A 15412-nucleotide genomic window follows, 5' to 3' on the forward strand; every position below is an offset into this window, starting at 1 on the left:
AACTGAATCTAAAAAAAAAAAAATTGCAAGTAATCACACCTAGTGATCGTGTTCGTACACGCAATAGATGAATTTCATTATGTCACCTGGAAGCGACAATAAGCCTCTACACCAAGCCTCTACAGGAACTGCGTGTATTTCCTCAGCGCATAACCAAGCGACGAAAAGTGTGCTAAAGCTTTACTTACCGTGTGCTTTAGGAGCAACATCGGCCATTTAAGATTTGTGTACGCAGCACTGTACGTTATGTATGGCGTGGGCACTGCTTGTCACTTTTGTTTTTCAGCCTTGTGCACTTTTTAAAGGGACACTGAAGTAATGCTAAATTAGCCTCGGTATCTGTAGTATTCCTTCAAAACTATACATTCATTTATTTACGGAACAAGGGTAACAAGGGTACACAACAAAAAGGACAAACTCCTTTTTTTTTCGTTGTGATACCGCGAGGCTTTCACCTAGAAGTGAGGTAACATTTCAATGTAATTTTACGTGTGTCAACCGTTTCGCCGTAGGAAATGTTCTCGAAGTTTACTAGAGTGAGTCCCTCGTTCCTCTGGAATGCAATGCTGCCTTTTTTTTACTAATTAGTGAACTAAACTTGAGCGGACTCTGTCGAAGTTTATGACGCTCACGGCGATGAGGTGCGGGTGCTTCAGGGCAGCATCGCCAATTGTATTTCCTCCCATTGCCCTTCCTCTCTTACCAAGCCTCTTCTCACGGCAAGAGTGGTCTTCCTGCTATTGTAGGTGCATAAGTTACTAATATAGCTCAAGTTATTGTCCTTCTTTAGGTGCGCCTTTAATAATTAATGTCATAGTGAGCACCATAACGTATGGTCTATGAATTAAAGGTTGTACCGCTTATGGCAAATTTCTTAACGACTTAATAAGGATGAACAATCGCAGCATTAATAGAGAACAAAGGGAAGGTGTCAGTGCTCCGGCGTCAATTTTATCGGTGCATGCTCGAGCAGCATTGATCGCGAAGGTAACTGAAGCCCTTACGCCAAAAGCCTCACAGTTTTCATTCGGAGCATGCAGATGCAAGTGAATGTTCTAATAGCGACAAATCACCTGCCTCTGCACAAGTTGCAAGTATTCGAGCTTCAGGCAGCGTCGCATGGAACAAAATGCACGCTGGAAACACATCAAAGTAGGTAGAAAAGGCTGACAAAGGTGTCACTACTTGGTGATTATAGTTTCTGCGTTTATCACCATCTAAACTTCTGAGTCTCGGGAACCTACTAAACTGTACCAGCTTGTGAAGGAGCTTTTTCCAGCGACACATATTGTTGGTAGGCAAGAATACTTTAAGGTTTCTCTACCGTCGGACTTTTAACCAACTCTGGGTGTATGTCAGTTATGCTCGCAAGAACCCGCAGTTGAGGCTTCACCTTTGGTAGAAAGGCGCTAGATACCAACGTACCGGGACGTTTTACATTGTGCACCCTTGCTGGGAGCCCACCAGGACCCTGAGTTTGACTGCTCACAAAAATCAAAGAAGGGTTTCGTGAAAATTCCCTTGCTCACGTGCTTTGAAACGTGTTTTGGCAGAATGTCGCAAGTCAAAGAATGTGCTAGGGGTCGTGAAGGCGTTTATTTAGTCGAAGTTAACAGTCAACATTTCAGTTACCATATGCAAGGGTGAAGTCTGCCTGGTGATGAAAGATTAAAGGGAAATTGCCTGCTTACATTTATTCTATTCCAGAGGAACAGAGGAATACATTTGTCTTGAGTGAAATCGTGTGCTTCTCTTTTCAGACGGTGTTACGTTGGCTGGACTCCAGAACGTTTTCAGTGTTGAAGGTCCTGGGACCGTGGATACATCCGCCGCTGGCAGTAAAAGCTGTTCACGCGCTATTTCAGCTCTTTAAGTGCGTCGGCCTGAATGACGCGCTGCATGCTCCTGTGTGTGCGCATCGTTCACCCTCCTCCTCTTCACCTCTTTCTGTGTCATTTTATTTTACCTTGCCTATTTCCCTACATTTCTACTATTCTCTCTCTCTTTCTATCCTTCATATTCAAATTTTACTCACTACTCACTGATAATGTACGAGTCATTCATGTGTACAGACACCTTACACTTGCACCACGATTTGAATAACATAGAGATGAGCTAGTTGGTAAGTATTCATTCTAAAAAGACAGGGCGTGCAAACACGGAAACAAGAAAGAAATCACGACACCACAAACTCCTTGTCTTTTTAGAATGTACACTAGAGCACTGCACGGGCCCGGGCCGGGCCGGGTAAGGGGTTGTTGGATCGGGCCCGGGCCGGGCTCGGGCCCATGATCTTCGGGCTCGGGTCGGGCTCGGGCCTGAGCCAGGCCCGTATTAGGCCCGGGTCACATACGTATATGTATAATTGCGTGTGTACGTTGTGTGGCTTTGTTTTTGTTGTTTTGTGGGGTTTAATTCCCGAAGCAACCCAGGCTATATGAGACGCCGTCGTTGAGGGCTCCGGGTAATTTAAACAACCTGGAGTGCATTGGCGTGCACAGAAATTGCACAGTACAAGACGTCTACAATTTTGCTCCATCGGTATGCTACACCAGATTTCAAGAAACGCCTAATATAAGTTTCCGCCATTATAGTGAGTGAAAGACGTTCTCGGGTACCGTGTAAGGAAAGCAACGGTAAACTGCCTAGATTAGTGTATATAAGATGTGCGCGTTCGCATCTAGGGAAACATTTCGAGTATGCAGCTACGCTCGCATGCCCGTAGACTGGCCAACGCGACTTGTGAGTCATTAATATCTCAGGAGCTGTTTTTCGTGCATTTTGAGTGCAATATGCGGAGCGACTCTTATCACAGGGCGAACGCCGTTGTTGATTTTGCCATTACTAGTGGTGAGGCGCCAGACCATAGAGACACCAATTTCCCCGAGTGTGGCTCAACTGGAGTGATCAGGCTAGAGAAGCAATCCGGGAGTCTGGGAATAACCAACACGCAGACTGATTAGTTTTATTTAAAGCACCCTTTATTCAACGCACCGTTACTGTACACACGTCTGACACGAGGACGGTGGCTCGCTCGTTAACGGGTGTGCCTTGCTTTGACAGATCTATGGCCCTGCGGTGGCGGTGACTCGGGGAAGAAACTACGTTTTCGTGCTCAAAACAACAAAGAACCTTGTTGTTTTGAGCACGAAAACGTAATGTAGATTGGGTGCAGTTGCCTTCCGAGGAGTCAACACGACAGCTTTAATTTATGTAACGCTGCCCAGCCTGGTGTAATCCTCCCAGAAGCAGCTAGAGCACGTTTTTTTTTCATTGCATTGTGCAATAGATGAAGTTTGCAGGAGACTTTCTACTTTTGCTCAACAGCCCTAGCTCGTATGCAGTTGGTGTAGACTCAACCTAAAAATGTCTGCCATGCTTTTTTCTCCACTTTATGCAGATATTATATTTTGTAGTTGTTCTTTGAAATGCAAAAATGAGATGGCGTGGTTAGCACTGCGTGCGTACATGAAAGAGCCAGCTATGACTCCAATTATATTTTATATTGGCCTGCAATCATTTCGCAAGAGTGTTACGCGCGTAATTTACCGAAAGTATACACAGTACCAGTGAAAGTCGTGACACTGAAATAAGTTCCTAAAACAATCTCTAGAAAATATATTTTGTGCGGCAGGTATCTTCACAATAACCGAAGTTTGGACAGTGCCTCCTTTATGCTCAAGGCATAACTAGCTGAAACGGGCCGGGCCGGGCCGGGCCGGGCCCAAACCTTTCGGGCCCGGGCCGGGTACGGGCCACATTTAAGAACACCGGGCCGGGCTCGGGCGGGCCGGAGCATGGCATTTTCGGGCCGGGCCGGGCCCGGGCCGGAAAATCGGCCCGTGCAGTGCTCTAATGTACACCACGATACGTCACTAACTCGAGGGCATAACACATGCTTAATTTCCGCTCTCGTTTCCTTTAAAGTCGATGTTTGGAAGCGTCTGCCGCTACCGAAGCAGGTATGGAGTTGGTCAGTATTGTTTCGCCACTGCAAGCACTCTGCTTCTCGACGATAAGCTGGTAGTCGTTGGTCTCCAATTTGATGCGCTTGCGAATGAGGTGCCCATACTTATATTGCGTGCGCTGTCTCACTCGTTGCCCACATAGCAGCTTTCGATGCTATCATTGTTGCTATCTTTGTAAGTGCGTATACGCAACACATTCACTGCATCAACAACAGAGTTGCTTGAATTTCAAAATGGCCTCCCATGGGCGTCAACAGGATCTTGTCTTTGGTCAGCCTCTCCTGATGTCCTGAACTCGGAGCCGCAACCTCGACCGAGGAATCTCGGTGAAAAGCGCCCCAGGGGACCATTGCTATCCCTCTCTGGCTCTCTATACCTTTGCTGACTCAGGAGGATTTACGCAGCCGTTTTTTTAACCAGGATAGTAAGTCACATGACCGAAACAAGGTGAACTTAAAGGGCTACTGACACGAAACTTTTCAGTCGTCGTTTCCTTGCGTCGAATGAAAGGCCAGGTCCTCAAGAACCTAGATAATGTACTGGTAAGCTTGAGTGCAATCTGAAAAATTGATTGCATGTTTTCTAAAACTAGTTTCGATTGCTGCTGCATCCTGGCGTCACGACACAATGTCAAGTTCTGATTACGTGCTCGCGCAAGGTATCGTGACGTTTCCAGGGCCGCTCCGTCGTCTGTCTCGGGCCGCACTTGTGGCAAGCAAGTGGGCGTTCAATGATGGACGAAATTTTGTCTAGAGGCTCCGACGACAGTAACGGCTTAGGCAGAGTGCAAGATGCCGAGACTGCCGTCCCTGCAAACGATATCGCATTAGACCACGTCGCAAGCGTGTCAGAAGACGAGTCATCTGGCAGCGATAACGCCATCCAAGGGGGATTCAGCATCGGAAACGTCTGTGTATTCATGTGCACACAAGAAGATAGAGCGCAAGTTCGACTTCAGTCGCTTCACGGCTCTGCTGAACTACAGTGACCGGACAGCAAGGGCAGACAATCTATAAAGCGACGCGGAAGCCACCATTTTGTATGTTTTTGTACCTGACGTCATGACAACTGCATACAGCTGCGTGAAGTCACCAGAACTTGCACTGTAGCTCGACGTCATGCTAGTTGACGTCAGTGTCACTAGGTGCGCCATGCAAAAGTTGACTTTGATTTAGAATAAAATAAAATATTCTGAGCTTCGCACTTGGTCAGAGCAGTCTCTGTATTTGTGCCTTGTACATGTTGTGTCCGCAGACACTACATAAACAGCGTCGTGAAAGCTATCAGCTCAGTGTAATGCCGTTCCCCAATTAGCCTACATCTTCGCTTGTTACTTCTTAATTTTCCGCTGCTTTATACCAACACAGAAATTTTACGCTGCCCCTTTAATGGCTTTCTGACGTGGTAAATGCACACATTTTTACGATTTTTCTGCCCTTCACGAGATAATGCCAAACGACTGCGAACTTAATGGGCAAAAAAAATGGCCCTGGACGACCTAATGTTGTCGAATTCTCACATTTTGCTCATCGTTGACTTGAACTTTGATGTATACATATTTGCATATGTAGTCTTGTTTTAGAAAGCTGCAATAACTTCCGCTTTGTCGGTAGCATCTGAACCGTGAAAGGGTGCTTGCATAAGTACCTTACGCATTTTAACAGTAATAACGTAAATTGACAGGAATGACATTAAGAGGTCGGAGAACGGCAGAATGGGTCAGGGAACAAACAGGGGTTGCAGATATCCTAGTTGGCACCAAGCGAAAAAAATGGACCTGGGTTGCCGCGTAATGCGTAGAACAGTAAGATCAACAGAATGGTTACAAAGGGGGATGGAGAACGCGGTCGAGGTAGACAGTGAGTTCGATGGAGTGACGAAATTAAGAAGTTGGCAGGGATAAAATGGAATCAGCTCGCTCAGGATGGGGCCAACTGGGTATCATTGGGTGAGGCCTTTGTCCTGCAGTGGACTAAAACAGTCTGGGAATGATGATGATAATGAAATAATAAGAATATTCATATTAAGGTTTTCGCACGTAAAACTATATAAATTATTCTTACTATTATTAATATTTATGAATAATACCTTGTGTATATTAAAAAAAAAAACTAACATGTCCTCAGTGGAATGGCTGAGAGCTCAGCCGTCCTGTCTTCAGTGAGCGCAAGCATGTGACAATGGTGGCGCATCTTTGCATTAGATCTTGTAGCTATAGGTTCATTCATTCTCAATTTTCTGAAAGACTCAACTCAGGGCCATTCCTATCGTAAGGGGTGAGATCGCAACAATAGTTAAAGCAATACTACTTAGGTGGGGGATGCGAGCACGCGTGTCATTCTCGATGGTATTTAACCTTTACTAAGGACACATGAAGCATTACTACTATTCAAAATAAAAATCTGGAGGCGACCCTAATCCCTGACTTAGGCGTCTGGTAGGGGCCCTCGTTCGTCCTCATTCGTGTGCCCTGGTGTACTCCTTTAGCTTGGCTTGTGTTTCGCGCGCTACCGAAGCGGATTTCAGGGGCCACGTAGAGCGAAGCGCGTGATTGAGATCTGCTCCGCCAGGTGCCGAAACGATCGCAGCTGCTCGCAAGAAAAGCGTCTGCTCTTTCAATGAACTCGTTCAAACAATTTTCATTAACTTTCGTGACAGTTAATTGGCCCTTATCGTAAGTAAACTTATGCTCCGATATCATATGCATCCTATATAACTCTTAGCTTGAACTAAAACCTTCGATTTCGCACCATTTTTATGTTTAAAACAAACATTTTGAATACTCGGAAAGCCAGAAGTAAGTCCTCTACCGGAAGTACTTGGAAGAGAAAGAAGAGTGGAACTCGTTGCTCGTGCCACAAAAAAAGAGAAACCACAACGGTGCCTTGATCATGTATAATTGCTATCATTGCCCCTCCCAGTCCCGTAGCCAGGAATTTTTTTCGGGGGGGGGGGGGGGGGCACTTGCTGTAGGCTTGGATTATTTCAGAAAAACACCTATTTTCATTATTTTCGCTCAAACACCCCGTTCATCAGAATTTCGGAGGGAGGTTGGGGAGGGCGGGCACCTAGGGGCCTTCCCTGAATACGGGCCTCCCCCCCCCCCCCCCCACCGGAAATTTTGAATTTTGCATGTGTAAATATAAACGCACGCACGAACATGACTAAAGGATGTTAGACCCCCCTCCCCTCCCCCGAAAAAAATTTCTGGCTACGCCCTTGATTGTTCTGCCTTGACTGGTAAGCTCTCTAGGAATGATTTTATGTCGTTTTTTTTCATAGCTGTGATTGTTCATAATCCTATTAATTGTGCAAGGGAGTAGCCGGTGCTATATAGAAGCGTAAACATGTCGTAGTAAACATACAATAATAATAAAAGAAACAGGCGGCGACAAGGAGCTACAAGAGAACATGAAGTGTACTTGTTAGTACGCGTGCTCTGTGTATGAGGCGCAATAACTGGCATCGATGTAAAAGTAAGCAACTACAGAGCCAAAGAAATCCCATTTAATCTGGTTCTTCTGTCCAATTACCTGTTAGTGTACTTCAAAAGCCTTGAGTCGGATGCGCAGCTGTTATGCAGTGTATGCTACTTTATGTTATGTTACGTTACGTTACGTTATGTTACGTTATGTTACGTTATGTTATGTATGGCTGTTATGCAGTGTCATGCATTAACTTAACAGCCAAGTAATTCCGCCGCGACGTAGAGTTCATGTGCGAAAACGACAGGAGCCTCACCGTCATAGGATTTTATAAAGAATATGCATTCTGTAAAAAAAAAAAAAAAGGCACCCCGTAGAGCTCCCTTAAGCATTACCCGTCCCCGTAGGTCTGGTACATTTATCGTCCACTTCTACTGTGCAGCGCGTACATCACTACGTCGAGTTGTTCACGATGTACTGGGGACTACTTGTGCAGTAATACACACGGTATTCCAAAGTTGGTAAGAGAACCGGTGGCCAGTTCAGAGCGACGGAATGGATACCAAGGGATGGGAAACGCAATCTAGTACGACAGCAAGTTAGATGGAGCGACGAAATTAAGAAGTTCGCAGGGATAAAATGGAACAACGTCGCACCAGATAGGGTAAATTGGATATCATTGGGAAAGGCGTTCGTCCTGCAGTGGACGTATTGTTTGCTGAAAATGACGAAAACAAGTAAAAAAAGAAATTAAGAATATGTAGAACTTTCTTCTGACAAGCGACACCCGTGCGTATTTGAGCGCGTATTCAGAAAAGCTTTCTCGCGCTTATACATTCTTTATTAAGTAAGTCCAGAATAAGCATTGCCTGTAATTAGCGCTTACGAACAATTAAAGCGAGATAGTTTTTTTAATTATTATTTTACGAATTGTGTGTTCTACTATAAACCCACCACGCTGGTTCGATTGCTATCGCTTCCACGACAAGGTCATGGACTCGATTCCTTGTCTCATGCAGTCATGTTCGCGTTGCGGTGAAATTCAAAAACACAGCTGCACTTTTGGCCTTGGGTGTACGCTGAAAAAAACCCGCGTGTGCGAAGTCAGTCAGGAAGCTCACCGCCCTCATACGGCGTCTCTCACAGCCAGTGAGCTAGTCTGTCATGATAAAACTGGTTTAACTAAATTTGCATATCATTCAGAAGTGAACATTAATGTACACACCAGCTAATTCGCTTGGCGGCCGTTGTAAAGTATCCGCTTTGCAAAATATTTCGTCACACTCAAGTTGAATCATCTGAGGAAAAAAAAATGGCGTGGTTGAACGCGGCTGGACCAGGTTTGTCGAGCGATCACTCGGTTTTGCTTGCTTTGGGAAAGGACGAGGATATTGGTTTGCAAAGATTTAACTTTACTGCATGTCTTGGTTTAGGCAACGACGAGACTGTGCTCCCGAACTGCGGGATACTGTCGACAAGCCTCCGCGCAGTTCAGCTGCAGCATATTCTCACGCGCAGATGCACATTGTTCCTGCTTGCGGATGCGCATGCGAACGTGCTTTTTCTTCAGCCCGACTAGCGTTTCGCTGAAGCTCTTTGGAGGGCGTTGTGACGACACACGATTCGCGTGGAACGAAGCGCGGGATGAACGCGCTGATACGCTCGAGAAACGCCGGCGCGAACTCATCGGCGAGAACTTCGCGCCATCTGGTGGGCAATGTGTGAACAACTTTCTGCGGCGCTGACGCAGCTCAGACAACACACTGACGTGACCTTGCCTGAGCTTGAAGGTCAGGCTGAAGGAATGAGGCGTTTTCTGGGTTTGTACCTGGAGGAGTAGAGCTATCGCTCTAAAAGAGCAGCCTTCGCGAACACGAGTTCATTAGCCTATATTGGCTCGTTGAGGCGATGCCGGCGCACTGTTCTCTGGCGCAATTGCGTATGCACTCACCAGAACTACCGAGAGGTCTTAGTGATAATAGACGAAATGCACCACTTGATAGACGAAACGCATGCTAGTCATGCCGCAGACCGCTGGGAATTCGCCCATTTTGTGCAATTGTGAAGGAGTTTTCACTCCCAGGATGGATGGAATGCAATGAAACAAAACTTTATTCAGGTCCGTCGGGGTGTGAACTAGCATGTAGCGGGCCACTCCCACGTCGGGACAGATAGGCCTAGCCTCTCAGCCACGTCGTGGGCCCGTTGGACTGCCCATAGTTGTGTTTTCAAATCCGGACTGCGTAGCGCAGCATTCCAATTGGACGATGTAACGTCTTCGTCAACCCGTAACGCGGGGCACCGCCAGAGCACGTGGTCTAAGCTGGCAAAGTATTAGCAATGCATACCAAATGTTTATTAGCTGGTCGACAGGCTTTTCTCAAGTGCCCGACATACCTTTTATTTTCATCGCATCGTGCGTACGCCCGCGTTAATTGAAGAAATATTGCCAATCTTCATAAATGTACATAGAATGATTTCAGTTGTAAAGTACTTTTTAATATTCCATATAGTATTTTTATTACAAAAGCAGTGTTCCATTAACGTTTACACGAATGTGAGTATTACTGTCGCGGTTGCTCATAACAAAGAAAGTCGCATCAGCTGGGGTAGATTTCCCCTGAGATGCGACTACAGTAATGCAAAGCAGCAAATGAAGCGCGTAAGGTTAAGCACCTGTGCTTCAGTAAACTCTGCTAACGGAAAGTCGCACGTGCGTTTTGGAAAAAGCTGTAATTCAGTGAAAAACATCGTAATACTAAATCACATAGAACACGGTGTCTGGTTGCTATTTATTATTATTAGCTGTTTAGAAGCTCCTTGCTTTCTGGATTTAACCCAATACTTAAAGATTGTAGATTGTCCTCAGCACGTAGCAGTTAACCATTGTTTTGTGAGTAGGTATAGCAGAACCTGTTAAGGTCAATACTAACGTCGCCAGGACAAGGGTGGCTGTCCGGTGGGTCGTACGGCTTTCTCCAACCTACGCCACACATACTGAGGTACGACCTTTGAATGACATTCATACCATTTAGTACACTTACTTTCACGCGATACCTCTACCCAAGCTTTCATTGTGATTTGCACGGTTTAAATTTCTTACACGTTCAAAGCAAGAGCTAATAGAATGCTCACTCTGGTGTTTTTGCTCTTTAAAGATGGCTTCACTGCGGCATTACGTAGCGCTGTGGCGAAGCCATCGCGCAGAACGAAATCGAGCACACGTAGCAACTGCGCTTGCTTTGTTCGCTCCGTGAAGACAATGAGATTGCTGGCGACCGTAAAATTGTTGTTGTCTCATAGACCGGCTTCTTATTTTTTATTACAGTAATGTCACGGTAAAATTTTGTCTCAAGAATCTAGTAAAGAGCTTGTGACCGCTGCACATCGGATTGGGGCGCGTCACTTCGCGATGACGAGAAGCCCACTGTTTGACGTATGTGGCCCGTAATTGAAACACCGTGATCAGAAGAAAATCCAGAAGGGTAGAATCATACATCCTTGCTAAAAAATAAATTTAAAAAAAAATGAACACCGCGAGCTAGGGATGCAACGGCTATCGATCTTCTGCGTATAGCGTGTTTTCCTTTTTCTGGATCTTAATTTGGAAGGGATATGGAATCAGGATATATCAACTGATTAGAAGTAGGGGGAAAATGATTTATTGAGAATGTTCTAAAAGTAATGTTACTTTTCTGGTTATTTTTATCAACGAATTAGCAACGATGGTGCTTACACCTACGAACACGTAAAGTACGTTTTCGAAAATAAATTTCTGCCGAAAGGTGTCATTCAGCTTGTGTTCATCTTCGCTTGCATGATTCCCATGTACACGCTCGACTTATTGAGCCTATGCACCTGTCTAAAAAGAAGGAACGTTCTTCCAATGTCGCAGTTGCGCGTTTGAATATATTTAAAAACAACTAGCGCCCGATTTAATTCTCCGTGGGTTCGTTTCTGACATTGTTAGAATTCATCCTGAAGTGAAGCAACATCTGAGGTTCACGAAATTTCAGTATTTTTGCAGTTACGACGAAATTAGATGTGAAAGCTTTAACAAAACTTATTCACCATGCCTGACAACATTCGTGTCTTCATTAATATATTCTGGTATGCGTCGCGAGTCACGCTGTTGTCTATGTTGAGGATAGTTTCGTACAAATCCGTTCAAAGCAAACCACATTATTGCTGCGAGGCTGTTTAATAGCGGTGCCAGTAGATGGGATAGGCGCTGTTTTATTTCGTATACATAACTGCCTTTACCGGCCATCATTGAAAATTAGCATAATCTCCACGCTCACAAGGGTATCAGAGTGTAGCAGCGAAAGAGCATCGCTCTTTTCTGATTCGCATCGCTCGTGTAGCAGCGGCTGGAGACCATAGCCTGGTATGCCAGCTTGACATGTCAAGATGGTAGTCTTGTATTGCACCTAACCGTGGTGAATTAGACTTTACAAAGTAGCTCCGTTAGACAGCAAGTCGAAGTGAGGTCACTGAACTCAGAAGCTTGAACAAGTATATTTACTCTGCAATGATGAACACAGGCAAAACTGTCGCAAAGGTTGCTATGAAAAAAAAAAAAAAACGAAATAGAAAACGTGGCACTAAGTTGGTACGACCGCGAGGCACAAAGAACTCAGCTGCATTTCTCTTTTAACGCGACAGCGTTAAAGAGCCCGTGTCGTAGAAATCCAGGTGTCGGCGGCTTGTTTGTGAGCGAAATATCGCGATTGGTACGATAACCGGGCATTTGAGCCGGAATCGAAACCAGGCCTCGACCCACGTCTGAGCTTGAAACTGTTTCAACACACACACAAGAAAAGCCCTATAAGAGCGTTTTGTAGTGCGCGGAGTCGCGTTAAAAAAAGGTAATATTGCGTGGCAGAAGCGTAAAATCGCACCAGGTGTCACACCTTGTGAACTGCGCAACAAGTGGGTGGTGTAAAGGCCCGCCCATTACAAAGAGTTAGGGCATAATTGATCATCATCATCATCTTCTTCATCAGACACAGCATCAATAAAGTGTGCAGCTGCCGCCAATTTCCTTGCGGACGCATAGTGGGTACATCGCTAATCCACAAAATGATGAAATATGGCGTAGTGAGCACTTCACAACTGTACTTGCAGTACGCACCCTGGGAGGGTTGCAAGCGGCTAATCACAGACGTTCCTTTCCTCGCAGCACGGTTGAGGGGTCCAGTGAGAGGCGAAGTATGGCAGGCGACTCAGAAGGCGATGCGAGCGGTTCCCGTATCGCTATCGCGTTCCATTCTTCAAAACGAAATTCAAACGTCCTCTAAGTTTTTGTTTATAGCGAACTTTTTATGTACTGCTGGGGGCTCTTATGCCACGCCATCTTTTTCTCCCGACTGCAATTTATCTCATTTTATTGAGAACTTGAGAGTGATAATATTTTGCATTCAACTAGTGAACTTCTTCGGGACGTTCCGTCCGCACAGAACAGAAAAACCGCTGCATTCAACTAACTCGAATATTTTATGCCTGTCGCATCTCGCACATTATTAAATGTGCTGTGTTTATACGGTAAATAAAGTGTCTAAACCAATTGAATGCGACACATCCAAATGTGGAACTATTGTTTAAGCACACGAGGTATATGTTATGGTTATTACGTCATTAAAAACTATGCTACGCTTGATCGAACTTCATTTCTTCGTTACCTGGCGGCCTGGCACTGCATTGATGCTGCATTTGGGACAGACATTACACATGTGCAATGTGCTCAGCCAACAGTAACCACTAGAAGCTGCGACTTCCGTGCTGGCGTCCAGTACCGTCACATTGAGCCAAGAAACTGGCGCGCTGAAACAACATCGATCGAGCGTTCAAATCAAAGCAACGAAAAACAGTAACACCAGCTTTGCGCACCGAACGAACGAGCTGCGCTCTCAAATAGTGAGTGTCGAATGATGCAGAAATGCAGTGGCTTCTGTGTTTTACTAAACACTCACTTGTACCAACCACAGACTCCTGTTTACTTTCATCACCGTTCTTTTTATTATAGCCACTTATGTCAACCAATGCCAACTCGTCCACTTAGCTGCCATTTTCTCAAAATAATTCAGCATACAAGAGCCGAAACTTTTCATTCACCCACTAGCGCTTTGTGGCACAACATAGAGGCTACTATCAGTTTTCACCAGCGCGCGCTAGGTGCCTGATCACACTTGGCTTTCGTGAAGCCGAATTTCTGGTCGTTATTGTATCTCGATACACGAGATTTCAAAGGCCGTATATTCGAACAATCCCGTTCGCGCACATCCTTTCAGTGTGTTTGGTATGGCTGAGCCAGTGGACATGATGCCCGCTGCTCCACTGATACCTAAAGCCGCACCCCACGCTACGTGATATAGTATATCCGAAATGGGAGAGAGAGCAAGAAAGCGAGGGAGGGCGAAGTGATAAGCGAAACGCAGGGTGGTTAGCAATCCTGAGCCCGATTGACTAAACTGTATGAAACTGACTGGGCAAAAGCGGCTGAAGGATCAGTAGAAGGAGAGAAAGAAAATGCTAACGGTGCGTATGCCCATTCTGAAGCGTTCACTGCCCAGGCAGGCACGATGCCGTGGTTTAGTGATAGTCAGTCTGTCATATAATTTAACTTAAGGGGTCCGATATGATATTCGTATGATGGGCAGTTACACAATACGTCGTCTTAAGTTTCTTCTATGCCACATGTGCGAAAATCGTCACTTTCTGCTGTTCCAAATTCCAATAGGGGATTTTTCGTGATCTATCGCCACCTGTCGACATAAACGAGAAGCCTCTCCCCACCGCCCTTGGTTGGACGAATCGCGCCGCCGGCGTACGCGCGCGCAGCAAATTCAACGTTAGCGCGCGCGCGCGCTTGACCGACGTTAACACTTTGTGACAGCACAGAGTTTGCATGGTTATTGGTAGTGTTTGGCAGCAGCATCATGTCGACCCTCTGCTGTGTGCCGTGTTGCAAGCAGACAGGAGCTCGCGGCGAGGACGCGCCAAAGGTATGCGGATTGCTATAGCGCTTGCGCTTTCAACGCGGATTCATCACTACTCCTCTGATAACTTCTAGGTGTGCTTCTTTTCATATCCTAATGCTAAACACTGAAAAGAAAGGGATACTGTAGCAACTAAATGTGACGAGGGGCCTTTCTTCACACGGCCGCCGCACTGGCGCAGCGGTTACGGTGTGGAAGGTCACGGGTTCGATATCGGCCGCGGCGGCCGCATTTTCGATGGAAGCGAAAATGCTAGAGACCCGTGTGCTTAGATTTAGGTGCACGTTGAAGGACTCCAGGTGGTCGAAATTTTCCGGAGCCTTGCATTACGGCGTGCTACATTTCGTGGTTTTGGCAGGTAAAACCCCAGCAATTATTATTACCTTTCTTCGACGTGACGAAGTTTACGAAAGTGTGTTCGAGCCCCGAGGCACTTCACCCTCACCGATGAAATTCATTCGGGCCAAACACTGCGGGAAAACAGGCGTTTCTTGCAGACTGTTTGGGCGCAGTCTTCCTCGAGGCGCTCATCAAAAAGAGAGAGAGAGAGAGAGATTCGCAACCTGAAAGCGGACCTCGTCACCGCTGCTGCTACGTGCGAGGTGACCCGTGAATATGGGCTAGCTATCGGCCGCAATATAAATGAAAAACGTCCACAGTTCCGCTACTTGCGCACTAGTGACAAGTAAGCATCGACGACGCGCTGTGCGTGCTCACGCGAGGTTACAGACTTAAGCCAACAACTCAATGCAGTGGCGGTGCGCGTCCGTGCGTTAATTAGAGGTGAAAGAAGAGGAAGTACAAAGGGCAAGAATATGCTTGTATAAGGCACATCAAGATCTGCAGACTGCGGCAGTAGAACAAAACCGCCGAGTTGAAAATTCTCTGTCGAGTGTTTCCAGGACAGTAGCAGAAGGGGGCCTCCAGGTTAAGCTATAAAGCAGCAGCAAAAGTAGCTCAAGAGAACGGTGGTTGGCGCCGTCCTTCCTCGCTGCTCATTCACACGTGCAATCACCACTTC

The sequence above is a fragment of the Rhipicephalus sanguineus genome, chromosome 1 (genome assembly GCF_013339695.2).
Source record: "Rhipicephalus sanguineus isolate Rsan-2018 chromosome 1, BIME_Rsan_1.4, whole genome shotgun sequence".
NCBI lineage: Eukaryota > Metazoa > Arthropoda > Arachnida > Ixodida > Ixodidae > Rhipicephalus > Rhipicephalus sanguineus.